General features: G+C 35.3%; 1 pseudogene; it reads right to left on the reverse strand.

Moving 5' to 3' along the window:
• Nucleotides 1-7,963: 7,963 nt before the first annotated feature.
• Nucleotides 7,964-13,746, reverse strand: LOC140815904 (uncharacterized; annotated as a pseudogene).
• Between the last annotated feature and the right edge of the window lie 5,390 nt (nucleotides 13,747-19,136).

The raw sequence follows: 19,136 nt of genomic DNA on the forward strand, positions 1-19,136 counted from the left end.
GATTCTCCGGTAAAAGCTGCCAAAGAGAATTCGGTAGAGATCAAGTCTTCCACATTCTTCCCCAACTTCTGAAGGATTCTGTATGACAAAATATTCACAGCAGACCCATTATCTATCAGCACTCTAGACAACGACTTTCCATTCACATGTGCTACAATGTAGAGTGGTTTGATATGTTTCGTCATTTCATTGGAGGGTCGTTTCATCAACAATCTTTTCTCTTCATCGACAAGAACACCGACGCTTTCATTCAAAATATCAGTTTGAATGGTATCTGTACCACTCTGATTTTCAGTGAATACATTGGATTCAAATGTTCTTTTGCGTTTAAACTCCTTTGGCAGCATTAACGAACAAGTGGTACATTCAAATGAAATGAGAATCTGTCTGTAGTGACCCGTTCCAGAATCACCTACTAGGCAAGAACTAAGCATGCAATTAACCTAATTAACAATAATCAGAGATAACAGCGGAAAAGTCAACAAAAATAATGGTTATACAACCCAATCGAAGTCTAGAATAACTCAAAATAAAAATACCCAATACAACCATATCGAATAGAACAATACCGAAAACTAAACCAACCAGCTACTCAACGTCCTCCTCCTGCTCCTCCTGAGCTGTCCAACCTGAGGCCTGCCCCGTGGGAATGGGGTGTCCAAGATAAACAAAACCGAGGACGTGAGCGATAAGAACGCCCAGTACAAAAGTATGAGTATACAAACCTATATGAAATGCACATGCTATGATCATGATACCGGGGTAGTCAAGAAACAGGAGTCACAAAGGAAAGGATCTCAACAATGCTCAGTCTAGAGGCGCCAAGTGGATAGTGCCGCGCGGTACACCTCTGGGTCACTGCATCCACTACAAGACGGACGTGGACCTAAAATGTCCCGGACCACCGAAGCCCTCCCGACCCGTCGGCCACTGTGTACTCTCGGTGTCCATGCGTCCACAAGACAGGGCTGAGCGGCCCCAAGATATAGCTTATCTCGAAAGAGATACAGCTCAACAGTAAAGGCTATCTCGAAGAAGATACGGCTCAACATGATATGCAATATGCAGTAATAAACGTGACATAATAGCATGCATCATATGACATATAACAATGCAGCAAATACTCATGCAACACATATATGAATGTATACTCAACCAGGATATCTCGGATAGTACTTTCGTACCTCTATCACAGCAATCCTAATCCACTGGAACAACCAGACAACAGGTCTAATCCAAGCCTATTCATCAAAAGCATACCCAATGAACAATACTACCATGCTCGGCTAGCAAAACCAGTACTCCCTAGTACTACCAAAGGTTTAGGGTTTACCTTCGTCCGTCGACAGCCCTTTGATGTCGATTGCCTCGAAACTCCGGCGCTGCTATGCTACCAATCCCGGCAGCTCTTGGCTATCGCTCGAACAACAACTAGCCCTAGAATCCTTCCAAAACTCTCAAAGAGGAGACTTAACTCAAGGAATGGCAAGTCACAAATGAGAAATCCGAGCACTATTTATAGGCCATGTTCGGATCCTCCGAACACCACTTCGGAACGTCCGAACGCTACGTGTCCATTGGCTCTTGACAGCTCATGATCGGATCCTCCGATCATACACTTCGGACCGTCCGAACATGCACGTGTCCAGCTGCTCTTGACACCTCATGATCGGATCCACCGAACCTACACTTCGGAACGTCCGAACTCCCACGTGTCGATCAACTCTTGACACCTAATGATCGGATCCACCGAACTCACTTCGGACCTTCCGAACTCTTCGGTGCTTCCGAACCAACTTCGGTCCGTCCGATCATGACTCGGTCAAAATTACACATTAAACCTTCTTAATCACCATTAATCCGTTAATTACCCAATTTGGAATTCGGGCTACTACACTGTCCCACCCTGAAAGTAGCTTTCTTGACAACATTACTGTCTTCCTCCCTCAACAAGTCATCATCTTCCTCTTCTTTATCTTCAGTAGCCTTCCTCCCAATTTTTTTCTTCTTTCTTAGTGATTCATCCACCTTAGATCTGCGCTCAGCAGCTTTTTCTCTCAACAAACGTCGTTTTTGGATCCGAGAAAGCTGTTTTAGGAACTTTGGATGCTCTACCTGTTTCCATACACCATTGGGGATTGCTCTGGGAGGAATAACAAAACGAGATTTTCTTTCATATCTATTATTGGTGTCTAGAGGTGGTGGCCTCTGTATTAACTTCTGGAATGACTGTCGGTCACTCATTCCCTCGCCATTCATTGACCCATGAAACGAAACATTTCCGAGGTGCTGGTTCTCCGACCTTTTGGCCATGGATCCCCCACTGTCCCTCATATTCCTCCCACTATAATACATATCATCTCCACTGTGACAGCGGCCTTTTCCATGAAAAGTTTCTGTCTTGTTCTCCTTTACCTCAAACATCATTTTCCGAGGCAGAGTGACATACCAAGTAAAAACAATACTAGTCAATGAATTGAGAAACAAACTTAACTTGTAGTCGGAAAAATTATTCAAATTTGCTAGTTCCCCACACTGTATTGTAAACCTTGTCACATGTTCCACGTTAGATTGACAGTCTTCCCCCGAGTACAAAGTAAAGTCTGGAATGTGATATCCTCGTGGGTAAGGATTTTCACGATCAACAACATCGGGGCATAGCTTATGAAACTCTGGTCGGTTAATTGACCTCATTCCCGGGCCATACAACTCTTGAATAACATCATGTACAGTCTCGGAGTCCAAGATTGGAGTTTTTCGCAATGGGTGTGGGGAATAATTTGCCCCCCGAGTGTTATTCCCCGAACCTGGCACTGAATATCCACGCATTCCCTCATCACCATACATTCCTGGATATAAGTTAGGAGACGTCACAGAGAACATTTTACCATCCATTTGTTTACTGTTACTGCAATTTTGGAATTCTAACCCCAATTCCTCATCTTTTTTGTGCTGAGGAGTGTACCTTCCTTCCCTGACAGATTCAGGAATCAGTGCTTCTCCCAAGCGGCGATTTTCACCTGCTTGAGGAATTCCCGATTCTTGGCCTTGATCTTTAAATAGTTTAGTGTACACTTCTTGAAGTTTATCATTTTCTGATGTAACAACCTCTCTTTTTGCAGACTTCCTCCATTTCTTCATCTCTGCCACAAATTCCATCATAACAGTAGCGAAAGCTTGGGTCATTTCTCTGAGATCATTGGGTATATTCTTTTCCATAGTCACCATGAAGTTTGTTGAAGGTCCATCACCACCAGAAACGACAACTCCTTCCTTCATAGTCTCCTCTTTGAACTGGTGAACTAGCCTTTCCACCGTTCTTCCATCTGCATCAGTTTCATGAAACTCTTCTTGTGAGCGATGGCCTTCCCCCAGTGATGGATGAATTCCTTTACTCTTCTCAGTACGCTTTGGAGGCATTGGTCCCACTGGGCGTGCCAACTTGTTGGTCACGAAAATTTGCGGGCGTGCCAGGCACGTGTTCGTGCCAAATTTGTGAAAATTATCTGACTTCGTTTACCAAACGTTGCGGATCTCGATTCGATCGTTCGTTCTAATTCCTTCGAAATGGCTCCAAAACTAAGATCACGGAATGAGGAATATAATGGAATTAACAGGCGAATTCATAAACAACATCAACATTAGTTATGTTTTTATAAATTCGAACAAAGTTTTTACAAGAGAAATCTATGGAAGATGATTGCCGGAAATAAAATAGACAACAGAATAAATGAGAGCAAATTTGCAGAGACGTTGCTATCGATTTTTTTGTTGATTTTGTCGGGAGCCTCTTTCTGATTCCTCATTCTGCTTTTGTCACACTCCATAGGGGAGTTTCAACCGCATTCCACGATCACTCACGTTGGGTCATGGCTCAACTTCCCGCATCGTGCTTTTCTTGGACCAACTGTCTGCATCTCTTGTGGGCCGAAGGTTGGGCTTTGTTTGTGGACTTTTTGGATTATTTTTTAGGCACAACAGAATGTTTGAATAATTATTTAAAATATAAATGAACTAAACTGATTATAAATTATACAATTTAAAAACAAATTAAATTTTAAAATTTCTTTAAATATAACATTTGCCATTGAAATTTTCGGTTACTATCATTATCACATATAAAAAAATTTAGACCTATAAAACTCCTAACTCTGTATACTACAACATATAGATATCATGACTAAAAATGAGATTATTCAAAAGATGCTCTATGTAAGATAAAGACCGATCCTTCCTGATTTTTTTTTATTATCATTGTCTATGATATAATTAAAGGAAATCGCATTCGTTGGAATTTGAAAGAAACTTTTGGATAAGGAGTCAACGCCATTTTTGGAATAATCACGTTATGACTCACATTACTTCCGGTGAGAATTTTTCATTCCCAAACATGATTTTCAAGCTTTGTCACAAGCAAAATAGTGTCGTTTCATAATCCAACAAAATGATCAATCTTTCGCAACAATATAATCGACTACCAACCTTCAACTTTAAATCATGATTTGGTACCCCAAAACATCTTATTCTATTTAAAAATTCTGAATTATGCTTCAAAACAAAACTTATGCATCATTGGAGCCTCATTTATCTGACTTAACATTTTACGAAAATTTTACTCTTTTGAAGTCTTTAATCAAAGCACCTAACTTTATTTTAAAAATTATGCAGACAATATCCAAACAGTCTTCAGGCTTAATTCCCCAGCCTAAAAAATGTCATAATTTCTGGCTATTTTGGGTTACATGTAAATGTCATAAACAAATATGTATAACCAACTCATATAGTCATTGCATCCTGATAGTTCGGAATCATATATCTGGCCCTCCGATAAATGAAGAAAACAATATAATACATTTCCTTGAGCATACGCATTCATTTTGTCATGTAAAAGTGAATCATGAAGACCTTTGTACATTTCACATCTCAATTATTTATGATGCATTTGAATATATGTCAATCTTGCAGATTTTACCTTTGTGTATGCATCAAGGACAAAATGTTGAAAAAGTCTTCATGAATACAGAATACTTGTTGAAGCCTCACAATCTCTGTTCATGTAGTTGATAAACAAAAAATTCTATTATGCTCACTTTTTTCTCCCTCCAGCACATAACTCGGATTATGAGAATGTGATGTTTTCTCTATAATCATCCTCACCATACCGAAAAAGTAGAGGATATTGGAGATCAATTTATATATGATTCAATTCATTGATACATTTAAGTCGTCATGCATGTGTTTTTAGTAAAATACCTCCATCTCCCATAGATTTATCAAAATCTCCTACAATTAGCGCAACAACTTCAGAAGCAAAAAGAAGGTTATATCTTCTTTCGTCGCCATCTTTTCTACCAATCAAACTTGGTTTTAATTCATATCGTTCTTACAACATCATTCTTTCTTTGGTAATCTTAAAAGACTTAAATTATCAGAAACATTTATTGGAAAACTCAAATTCTTCATTGTTGTACTAGAAGCCTGCAAACTATATTAGTCAAGCAAATCACATTGGACAAAACTTATCGTCGGAGAAAGTGTTGCTATGGAATCGAACCAATGACAATGCATTCATCAAACAACGACAATGCATTCATCAAACACTCACATATTACACTAACGTGAACATGCGTGAAAGAAATATCTTTTCATTATTGCTTTTCTTTTTGAAAGTTAATGATTTCATTCATTCATTCTCAAATGAAAATCCCAATTCATAATTTACAACGGAATTAAAAAATAAAGGGAAAAATCCCTATAATATTGAGAAAATTAAGATAAAAACCAGGAGTAGCTAGAAAATGTGTGGTATGATTTGCAGACCTGTGTCAGTAACAGTCGTCCTAATTCGAAGATTAGGTCATCTCCAACCGAAAACTTTATTTTGAACTTTATTTTAAATCAAATCTATTTTAAAATAGTACAGTTTCTGCACCAAATACAATATTCATCTTCAACTCATATACTTCGTATCTTACTCTAAAAAAAATATTTTCGAAATATAATTTTTTATTTGATTTATTTAATTTTTTTCTTATTAATTATTAAATGTGTATTTTTTAAATTTAGTGATATGATTATAAATTATATTTTATATTTTATATAATTAATATTATATTATTAATAATTAAAATAATATTATTAAATGTTTACCTTTTATTATGTTTACTTTAAATTATACGAATTTGAATTCGTATTTTTATTTTAACTGTGTGTTAGATGTTTAATTATAAAATTATTTTAAAATCTATTATTTTAAATACTAATTATTAAAATAATATAATTAATATTATACAATTATTTAAACATATCTAATTATTATAATAATATCATATTATTATATAAATAATATTATAATTTTTAATATAATATTATAATTAAAATAACAAAACAAAAAACAAAAAAAAATAACTTCCCCGCGCCAAATTTGGAGCTATAGCGCAGCTCCCGTCGGAGTCGGAGAAACCCCTGCACCAAAAATGACGTGAAATGCCATTTTAGCGCAGGGGTTGGAATTGCTCTTAGGTGAACCGGTTGACGATAAAGGTAGTAATGGGAGTTTCTTCTGCAAGTGGTGAATGGTCGGTTGTAACGGAAGCCACGTTGAATGCGTCGGTTTCAAAAATGACGCTTGGCCGATCGTATATTTATGTCGGATTTGTTCTTTCCAATTAAGCTCGCTATTTTTCTTATTGCATGGCACGCGTATTAACTGTATAACTTCACTCTCGTGTATATTTTTATCAACGCATTATTAATTTGGTAGAATCTTCTATCTCTATCAACTCAAATACTCTTCTAAAATTTCCAAGTACGAGGTGAACATTTATACAAACTAGGTTTATTGCCAGAAAATAATTGCACAGAATAGAGTTTCGATCGGTGATAACTTAAAAGGGTGACGGTGGTTTTACTTGCTCCTCTCGTGAATGGAGTGATCGACTCTTTGGGAAATAGACAAATCAGTTATAATTTTGATTAATGAGATACGATAATCATCTACAAAATATGAAACCAGGATCGACAGTATCTTCTCCTTTTATTCTCTTACAAGGTCAAAATCAGTGACTGCCCGGCCTCCATGCCCAAGCTCTAAATTAACCCGTGATGATAGAGCCTGGCCGACAAAATTGGCATAATTTAATCAAGAACAGCAACGGCCCAAATCTGGGGACTCGATTTGAAGAAGGCCCACGCAGTATATACTCGCATTATTCATTGTCGATTAATAATGCATTTACTGATCCGGGGAGATGTATCATTGGCAACAGATCCTCCATGTATGTTAGACTATAAACACAAATTAAGGGTATTCTTGTCTTCTTGATGGCTCACTTAGGCGGCTTTCGCACACCTTTCAGTATTCAGAAAATAGGTTATAAACTTAACAGATGTTCCATAGGAAAAAGTTTTCCTATTAGGTGGTGTAACCTAATGAATTTATAAGCTACTCTTTATTAGTTTTAATATTCGACGTGAGACATTTGTAATATTTTACTTTATAATCCGATCGTTCTCTGCATCGACGAGCTTGGTTAGTGATCTGTTCAAGTTCTCTATCAGAAAAAAAAATGGTAGATCCTTAATAGTACCATATGTAATTTTTTTTCCCTGTGGACGAATCAATTCATGACAACCGAGAATGAAAGAAACTGTTTTTTTTTTCCTGTGGTAATCAAAAAGTGAGTGAGGCATGTCCCAACATGTGCAACCAATAAATGCAATCGGGCATGTAGCGCGCGGCTGATATAGCAGTTTACGGTGAGAGACGCAACGAAGTTGTCTAAAGGCAGACCCACAAGAAAAATCAATTTGATACTGTTGAAAGAAATAATGGCACGTTTAGCAGACCCCATGTGTACCTGCCCACTTTCAAGAAACACAGATATTTCACATCATCTGCTTTCCGATTACGTAACATCTCCCCCATAAAGATGCTTTTATGTAATCTGAATGAAATGACGCGAGCTGTAATTGTAACTTTATGGAAGAACAGAGTTTACAGAGAAGAATCATCCACCCAAGAATTTATACAATTGATTGGGTCATCAAAAGCCAGAAAAAATAATAGAAAGTAGAAAGTAAGCCACTTAGTCGACTTGTGGCCAGTTGTATACAAACCCAATTTCCATTGCCTCTCGGGACATTATCTAATTAATAAATTTACTACACTTTTGACCTATAAAGAATATACTTTTAAAACATACACATACAGATTCCTCCTCGATTCTCAATCTACACCGTGTCTCAAATTTCATGGTACATGTTCTAAAGTTACATTCTGCGGCCGTATAACAATGTCTCAAAATCGAATAGGTAACCCATAGTTGAGAAATGTTCGAATGCATCCATCCCAACCAGCTGTTACTATCACAAGACCCCACAAGTGAGGAGTGTTCAACGCGCTGAGCCAAGCATTTTTCAGAAACTTGAATTCTGATCTACGTAACGACGGTTTGCCAGTTACTGGTCTTGATTTGGGCAGCCTCTCCTCTGGCCAAGTAGAAGATCCTCTGTTTATGGCGTCTAAGAAAAACCCGAGGCTCATGGTAAAACAATCAGGGAAATATGCGGGTAACTTTTGGAGAAATTTCTCGTCGCAATGTCCGTTTCTTAAGATACTTTCAGGAAGTGATCCCAACTTATTCTTCAATCCACACCAAGGGATGGCGATGGAAGAATTGCGGGAGAAGAAACTCTCGCGCGAGCCTGAATTCTTTGATCTAGACGATTTCTGGTCCTGGGAATTATAACTCCAGACATGGACATTTGAGTCCTCTGTGGCCGAAACAAAGTGTTCTCCGTCTGAAGTGAAAGTCGCAGAAACTTGACTTCCTGAACTACGATTGCCTGGAGTCCAAAAAAGAATTTGGGAAAAAGGTCACTTTGGTGACTCTAAATAACATCATTGAACCATTTGATTCAACAATCAATGAGAATTGTTTTTTCTATTCTACAGCTATAAATTAATCATTATTGAGTAATTGGGTTTGTGGTACATCACTTGGTGTAGCAAGGAAACGGCCGAAAGAATTTTTACAGAAAAGGCAAACAAGGAAAGAGGAACTTGTCACCTCTAAACTTGCCCACAATATTGGTCCCACTAAGAATTCGAACTTGCGCATCAGCAGAAGTAACCATTACTTTCCTTGCATCACTTGGGCAAAACTGAAGAATTAACAATCAGATACAAGATTAAAAAGTACTCCACTGCGGCAAATTGTCATAGGAAATAGAAAACAACAACAATTAAATATGACATCAAATTCTCTTATGACAAACCTCAAATCCAGTTATCCTCTTCCCAGATTGCTTTTTCGTCCCTTTCAGGCATATTTGGTCACCCAATTCCAAACGATTATCTACACGAAAAAAAGATAAGACAGGTAAACATTAGCTCTTTCACGCATAAGAGTCAACAGAATGGGAGCACAGTAAAAAATTAAATCGTACAGCATTTTGCTGACTATCATTTCTCATGTCACAGATTATGCACAACTCGTACAACATAGTTAATTAGAATGTTTCACATATTTGACCATAGTATCCATCACATTCTTTCAAGTCACATTGTCCTCTAGTTTCATTGCCAACATTCTTTTTTCTCCTGAGTACATCTTGTTTTAGCATTACATATTTATTTAGATTTGTTGTCCAGTTGTGGTAGTCAGGTATTGCCATTCTGTTCCTTCCCCAATATCATTTTAGAATTTTAGATAAACTGACACTGGGAAGGAAAACGAAAATGGGGCTTTGGATAGATAAACTGCCAATGGAAATGAAAATGGGGATGTGGATATCCAATTCGCAAACCAGCCATTGCATAAAGCAAACATATACATGAATGATTTTGTTGTGCTCTACCACAAAAGTTGGCCCACATAAAATTCTCAAATATTCATTTAGAAGATAACATAATTAAAAGAAATATAAAGTACAATCATCAAGACTTTTTAGAAGATAAATGAACTGACGACGAAGTAATACATTAACCAGTAAGTACAAAGTCACCAGTATTGCATTGAGAAAATATATTTATTTAAGCTTACTGCCTTGGTACTTCTAGGCGTGCTCACAACAAATGTGCATGTAATTTGTAAGGAAAGGTAAAATCATATATTGTTTTTAAATAGTTGAAAATATGCTCGACCATACAAATTTCAACTCACTTCATCGATGCAAATAAATTTCTTATCATGAATTGAAATGAGAATTAACAGTCTAGTATTGTTCAAGTTTTTGATCATTCTTTTAGTTATCAAAGTTAACCGATCAAATGAGAGTGGACAAATGGCAGGTATTATTGAAAAAAGCAAAGATTCTTGAAAAGAAAAAAGCAAAGAAATTAACCTAACTTGAAATTTTTTTGAAGCATTTTCTTTTATGTTTGAATCTGTACCCAAATTTCAAATATCCATTGGACACTTATCTAGTTCAAGCATCAAGAATCTCATCAAATACAATCACAAAAAGTGTTGTTCTTTTCTAGAAATACCTGAAAATTGCTCATGACACAAAATAAAGAAGCAACAAAAATTTTAAAAATAAAAAATAGGAAAACTAATTAAGGCTTTTGTCCTATGAATATGTGAACCCAATAAGGATAAAACGACGAGATTTGTTTAAGATGAGCATGTTATACATGCAGAGTCAGATTAATTCAATAATGGTTTTTCAAGAAATTTCTGAAAAAATTGATTATAACACAGATTTTGTAAAAATAAAAAATTGGAAAACTAATTAAGGTTTTTGTCCCATGAAAATGTAAACACAACTAAGGATAAAATGACAAGATTTGGTTAAAGATGAGGATGTTATACATGCAGAATCAGTTTAATAGTCTGTAATGGATAAAGGGGCATTCATGTAACTTTCGAGAAAAATAATAAAGTGCCGCTCCCTAAAGCAGTGGAATTCCATCAACACTAACCGATGATATTTCACATTATCAAGTGTATATAAAAAACGAATGCCATTGCATTCAAGATCTATGAGCACATAAACTTCAAAAAATAACAAGGACCAGTCAAAATCACTACTTATTCAACAGCTTCTGATTATCAGAAGGCTCTTTGTTTCGCCAGTGGCTTGATTCTAAGAACATAAAAAGAAGCAGTTTGAAATTATCTTGAGTAGATGGGCATACCTATGATATCATAAAAACGGCAATTGCCATCTATAGAGCCAACAACTCCTCCCTGAACCAAGTATAAACAGTGATTTTAAGTTTTAATGTAGATTTCAAACATTTTTAACAGTAAAACAGCTCTCAGTTATGTGCATCAACCTTGCCATCAGGACTATAACACACAGCGGTAATGATTTCTCGAATATCAGTCCAATCAACGACTCGACAGCCTTGAACCTCCCAAATGCGTATTTTCCCATCTATTGAACCACTAACAAAATAATTATCATCCACGGGATTGAACTCAACGCAAGTCACTGCATCACACATAAATTAGAATTAAATACCTGTAAAATGTTACATTAAGTAGAATATTTGCTACGGTGGTGTGAAATATTCCTATTTCCAGATCCTTACCATAGTTATTGTGAGAGAAAACTCCAAGACAATGATCATGATCCAACCTCCACAATCGAGCAGTTTTATCAACTGAAGATGACAGTAAATGCTGCAGTCCGAAAAGAAGTATGATTATATTTTAAGACACTTCTTGTGTGAAAAACAAGAACAAGGAGCAATTGTACAAAAAAATAGCAAATCCAGGACCACGAACCCCATTCTTAGACCATGAGAGAGCCAAAATCTCCCCTTTATGTCCATGAAACTCGTGAAGAGGCTTCTCCAACAACTGAAAGACCTTTTGCGGAAGAATGACACAAGCTGAATCAGTTGATTTCCTCGATCTTTTTGTCTGAGTAGTATTCTCTTTGGTGCCATTCTGAGGAGCTAACTTAGACAAATGATTCAGTGAAAAGAACAAATGGGAAGGGTCAGCATTTTGCAAATCAATTCGTTTTATAATGTCATCTTCAAGGACTTTCCAGACACGGACAATGCCATCTTCCCCAGCACTAGCCAAATACTGACCATCAGGGCTGAACTTCAATGTCGATATTGAGCCATTGTGGGCAAGAAATTCTTGCCCAGCATAAAGACAAGATAATTCTTTCGAGTGTTTTCTAGATAAATTTACATCAACTCGTCGAGACGCAGACTCTGTTTCAGAATTAATTTCAATATTTTTATCAATGAAGCGCTTTGCCTTCTCAGCAATATGAGTCAAAGCACTGAATTTCTTGAGCCAATTGCTTTTAACTTTCTTCTCTGCATCAACCATGGTACACCCTTTTGAGTCTTTTCTAAACAATTGCAACATTGGAGAACCAACTGTTTTCTGATATTCATCAATAGATAACGTTCTATCTGAACTTGTTCTGCAAAATGCAGAACTCGAACCAGTGTCAACAAGTTCATCGACAACAAATTCAGCTTCATTGCACAGATTCTTGATTTTCCAAGTAAAGTTCTCTTCTATTGTACCATCTTCTAATAAATCTGTGTTGTTATACGACGGAAAGGAATGCAATGAAAGACTTGAGAAAAACTGTGGGTCTGAATCCAAATCTGCCAGCACAGTCTCATCAGTACTCCTCAATCTGTCGACATCTCTTTTCATATCTTCATGCCACGGATCTCCCTCTTCGTCTCAAAAGTTCTTTGCCAATTTGGACTCAAACCCATCCGCTTCAAAAACTTAGCACGCCTCTCTTCAATACTATCAGGTTCATTGCTCCAAAACTCATATCCTAAAGCACAATCTCCAAGCCCAGAACTTAACATCTCTTCAGAGCAATCAGAAACCAAATCTGATACAGAAGATACTTCATCACGGCTGTCAAAGAACCTATCCTCTTCCGTATCACTGTAACTAGCCATCTTATATTGAATTCACTGACTCAAACCTACATCCCAAAATAAATTTTTAAATAAAAAACAGTACATCATAACCAAATTGCATTTATTTATCCAGAACCACTTCTACCGAACTAATTATTTTAAACCTCAAACAATATCACAGCCTTAAAATAATAACAACAAGAAGAATAAAATTTTTAAGTCTTATTTATCAGAACAAAAAACCCAGCATAAATTAAACTAAACAAAACGCTAAGTCCAAAAAAATGGAAGAAAAAAAAGAAACTGATAATATAGGTCGATTCAAACCGCGTATAACGTATTCATTCACCGAAACCACTGAAATAATCCTGAAAATCAACATGTTAAACAAGCCAACGTCTATAAATGATCGAGGATTGATGTCGCCTAAACAAAACCAAACCAGGAAATCAAATTAACTGTCACTTTCAGGAAAAAAAATCGTAACTTTCCTCACCTGGGGCAGTCAAATAGCTAATTCAAACCCCAGAAAACCCATCCTCTCTCAGTCACTTCGTAGCATCAACTGCTGAATTTCAGACATAAATAATAAAACCCAAGAACAAAACATGGAGACTACACTAAGTCGATAAATAAGTCATCACAAACAAACAAAACAAAAAATCATCCAAAGAAGGTTTGAATGAATATATTATCTGAATTTAGAGAAGATATGAGATCTTAAACGAGATTTCAAAGAAAGGGGAAAGCGAACGAGGCTAGAAACTCTGGTGAAGGAACTTCCTTTTTTTCTCATTCCTTTCCCACTTCCATTTTCATTTTCATTTTCATTTATTTGTTAGATCAACCACTCTCTCGAAAAATACTTTCATACCCTTGCAGTCTCATACACCCGTTCAACTAACCGTTATACCGACGACATTTCCATCTTGCCTAGAAAATACGGTGATGTATTAACATCGACGTTAATTATTATTATTTAAACGTATCATAAATAATATATTTATACAAGAGAATAGGTATCTTATGAGACAATCTCACAAATTTTTATCTGTGAGACGAGTAAATCCAACCGAAATTAACAATAAAAGGTAATATTCTTAGTATAAAAAGTAATAATTTTTCATAGATAACTCAAATAAGAGCTCTGTCTCACAAAATATAACTCGTGAGACCGTCTCACACAAAATTTTGCCTATACAAAAACACAATGGTTTCCATACCAAATTATTTATTCTATAAATCTCATCTAATTTATATTTATGTTGCTAAAGTAATAACCTTGGTAAACTATTTAAGGACGTCATTTTTTTAAATAAATATTGCCCGATGTTAAAAAACAGAATACCCCGTTTAGTTTCTAACTTCTACATCTATTTTATACTATATTATTAAGTGTGAGGACATGATAATAACTACCTAGAGAGAATACCAACTTTTTTTTCTAATTTTACCCTTATATGATACTAATATTACATTTTTGTTTTTTTAAAACTTCAACACATACTTTTATTTTTATTTCAACCATTCAAATATCAATTTAGTCCCACCATAATTTTTCAAATTTCACTTTATTTCATCGATAATGATAAAAAAGATTGTACAAACACATATATAAAGTAACTAATAATAATTAATTTCCCGACATAGCTTCTCACAAATCAATGAGGTGTGTGCCATTACAATTACAATTACAATTAATTTAAAGAAGCCTATTTGGAGATATTAAAAGACAAGTAGACAAATATGCGTATTTTATTATTAGAAGAAGTTATTTATTTATTTTCTATGTATTGCTGATTAATATTTTTACAACATAAAATTCATTTTCAAATAGCTAATTCAATTAATTTTATTCGCAATTGACTAATTTGGATAAACTTTATAAATGCAAATTGTTTATTTGCTATTTTCATATTATATAATATTATAATACACAGGAAATTACACCAAAGTTCTATGTTGAATTTTTATTCTTTGCAGTGTAATTGTATGGGAAGTAAACAAATTAAGTTATTATAATTTTTTTGTTGGACACTAATTAATTCTTAATTTTCAAATATTGCGTTTATAGAACTTCGACCATTCCCACCGTTCCAAGAAATATATTCGACGTTGACCATTCTTTTTGGTCCTCTCTTTGGCAAAATGGGTCGGTAACCCTTTCTTTATTGGTCTTTAATATATTATATAAAATAATTCGTCACTAAACTTGAAAATTACTGAAATCAAATCATTAATTTTATTTGAATTAATCAACACGAATTAAAAAGTAGTAATTATAAGAAATTTCAACTAAATTCAAATCAATTCTGAAGATAGAATTTATGTTTGGCGTGCATAAGATGAAGTAATCAAATGTGCAGATTATCATGTTAGTTCAAAACTTTATCCAATAATACACATCACAGGTTTCATCGTTATCAAAAAAAAATTATGAACAAATATAATTAGTTTAGAACGTATATATTTTAAAGTCAAATACGATTCCATCTATATTATACCTAAAACTTCATCTAAAGCAAAACATTTGGAATGCTTGATGTCGTGAGAAGATCACAATCCGAGACTTGGAATAAAGGCAAGGGAAGGGAAAAGGGCTACTTGGAAGTTGGTTAGTCAGACTGTCGGCAACTTTTTATATTCCTTCTGATTGTCAAACTTTCTCTCCAACTCTTCGATAATAAAGGAAGCTCGAAGTGGGATGTAGGCATTAAAGCCGAAGCACTATAAATCTCTATGAGTTCTTCATTACGGCTCGATGTATGTGTACTCGTGTTGTTGTAAAACTTGAGTCAAACGTATTTTAATACCAAAATTTTGATTCCTATACTTCAACTCGCGTCACGAGATAATTAAGAATGAAATGCTAAATTTGAATATTAGGATAATATAGTTATTTTTAAATTTCAACTATTCCAAATTTTACCCAAACACAAGGTGATGTGGATATGGATAATCATCATTCGCATGAAAGGATGCCTATTACTAAGGTAAATGTTTTTAGTAAAAGTGCACAAATGATAATTTGTTTTTATGATATATGTGTTTTTTTTTTTTTAAAAAGTATTTTCATCTGAATATATATTGAAAATTAAAGTATTTAACTCGAAAGTAATAAATTAAAGGCTAAAATTTGTATGAGACGGTCTCCCGGGTCGTATTTTGTGAGACGGATATCTTATATGAGTCATCCATGAAAGAATATTACTTTTTATACTAAGAATATTACTTTTTATATTGAATATCGGTAGGGTTGACCCGTCTCACAAATAAAGATTCGTGAATCCGTCTTACAAATAAAGATTCGTGAGACCGTCTCAGAAGAGACCTACTGGTTGTAGAACATTTCATGCTTTTTCTTTTTTTTGAGCTCGGCAAAGTTTTCTTATATATATATATATATATATCAGGTGTTTTATATCATGGAAAATTTGACATATTTGTCTCACCAAAACAAGTAATTATGACGTTAAAACAAAAAACCTAACACGAAATGAATAAAAAAAGAGGACCAATAATAACAAGCCACCCCCATTGACAAGTAAAGTGCCATTCTTCGTCCTTTTATTTTGGATTTGGAATTGGAAATGAATATTGAACTTTGGCAGCTGTGTGGAAAAGATGGACCACGTGGAATTATTAATGCCTCTTCTTTCCCATTACTTCTGGGTTTTTCATTGCCGGCACGTGAAAGTGATAACTATTTTTAAATTTTTATTTTATAATTTTTTGAAAAAAATTAATTTTCTCCTACCCTTTTTCACTTTCAAAATTTTAATTATCTCACATATTCTTTTATTTATTGATATTGAAGCCGTCTCTCATTTTTACCCAAAAAATAAATTGGTAAAAATTTGAAATTTTGTTGTGAATAGTAGAGAATATAGAGAAGAGAGAATGATTTTTGTGTGTTTTATTCATCACTGAAGACCTCTATTTATAGAGTAGATTTACAGATTTGAATAGATAACAATATCAATAATCATCTATAATATCTTTTCTATAACACTCCCCCTTAGATGATTATCTACTCAGCAAATTACTTCTAAGAGATGTGGGAGTTCAAATGTTGCCTCGTTAAAACCTTGTCAGTAAAACCCAATGGGAAAACCTGAACGAAGGAAAAAGAGTACAACAATAGATACTCCCCCTGATCTCAATCATCTGATATCCTTCAACTGATACATTCCTATCTTGTGCACCAATTTCTTGAATGTTGAAGTAGGTAATGCCTTTGTAAATAAGTCAGCTACATTGTCGCTTGAGCGAATTTGATGGACGTCAATATCACCATTTTCTTGAAGCTCATGTGTATAGAAAAACTTTGGTGAAATATGCTTTGTTCTATCACCTTTGATGTAGCCTCCTTTTAACTGCGCAATGCAAGCAGTATTATCTTCGAATATTACTGTTGGGTCATCTTTGGCTGTTGGGAGTCCACATGATTCTTGAATATGTTGTGTCATAGATCTCAACCACACACACTCCCGACTTGCTTCATGCATTGCAATGATCTCAGAGTGATTTGAAGACGTCGCTGTTAAGGATTGCTTCACCGACTTCCATGATATAGCAGTGTCTCCTCGTGTAAACACATAACCTGTCTGGGATTTAGCTTTATGTGGATCAGAAAGATATCCTGCATCTGCATATCCGACTAAAGGAGACTTTGATTTTGTCGAATAAAATAATCCCATATCAATTGTACCCCGAAGGTAACGAAATATGTGTTTTACACCATTCCAATGTCTTCGGGTTGGACATGAGTTATATCTCGCTAAAAGATTAACAGAAAATGATATATCTGGGCGAGTACAATTTGCGAGATATGACAGTGCACCAATGGCACTTAGATATGGTACTTCTGGACCAACGATTTCTTCTCCATTTTCAGGTGGTCGAAAAGGATCTTTGTTAGCATCAAGTGATCGAACATACATGGGTGATGCTAATGGGTGTGCCTTGTCCATGTAAAAGCGCTTTAATATTTTTTCTGTATATGATGATTGATGAACAAATATTCCCTCTTGCAAATGTTCTATTTGCAATCCGAGACAAAATTTTGTCTTTCCTAAATCTTTCATCTCAAACTCATTTTTCAAATAATTGGCAGTTTTAGTAAGCTCTTCTGGAGTGCCAATAAGATTTAGATCATCAACATATACTGCCACAATTGCAAAACCCTCATCTGTTCTTTTTATAAAAGCGCATGGACAAATAGCATTATTTGTGTATCCTTCTTTTAACAAATATTCACTAAGACGATTGTACCACATGCGACCAGATTGCTTTAATCCATATAAGGATTTATGCAGTTTTATTGATAACATAGCCTTGGGTGCTTCACCATTTTCTTTCGATAGTTGGAATCCTTCAGGCACTTTCATATATATATCACTATCAAGTGAACCATAAAGATAAGCAGTTACAACATCCATAAGTCGCATATCAAGAGTTTCTGATACTGCTAAACTGATTAGGAATCGAAAAGTAGTGGCATCCATCACAGGTGAATATGTTTCCTCATAGTCAATTCCAGGTCTCTGCGAGAAACCTTGGGCTACGAGTCGGGCCTTGTATCTTACAATTTCACCATTTTCGTTCCTCTTTCGTACAAAAACCCATCGGTATCCTACTGGGATTACATTTTCAGGTGTTCGTACTACAGGTCCAAACACTTTATGTTTTTCTAGTGAGTCTAATTCAGTTTGTATGGCCTTCTTCCATTTCGGCCAATCATCTCTTTGTTGACAATCCTTAACGGATTGTGGTTCTGGGCCTTCATCATGTATGATGTCAAGGGCGACATTTAGGGCAAAGACAGTGTCAACAATTGTGTTATTTCGATCCCACAATTTTCGAGATGATATATAATTTATTGAAATCTCATTATTTTCATGAGAATTTGATTCTTCAGGAATAATATTATCCAAGTTTGGTTCATTGATCTCTCTTACTATATCATCCAAGATTTCTTCTTCGAGAGCTTTTGAATTTTCTTTCTCTTGTACCTTTCTTTTTCGAGGTACAATATCCTTTGAACCAATTGGTCGACCACGCTTCTGGCGTATTTTAGATTCATTTGCAGGTTGAATAATAGCTGGTCCTATGGGGACATCAATATTGACAGGGGTATTCTCTGCATGTATATGTGATTTTGTCACATTCTTTGTATTAACAAAAGCATCGGGCAATTGATTTGCAATTCTTTGTAGGTGAATGATTCTTTCAACTTCTTGCTCACATTGATTATTTCGAGGATCATAATGAG

The sequence above is a fragment of the Primulina eburnea genome, chromosome 16 (assembly GCF_022965805.1).
Source record: "Primulina eburnea isolate SZY01 chromosome 16, ASM2296580v1, whole genome shotgun sequence".
NCBI lineage: Eukaryota > Viridiplantae > Streptophyta > Magnoliopsida > Lamiales > Gesneriaceae > Primulina > Primulina eburnea.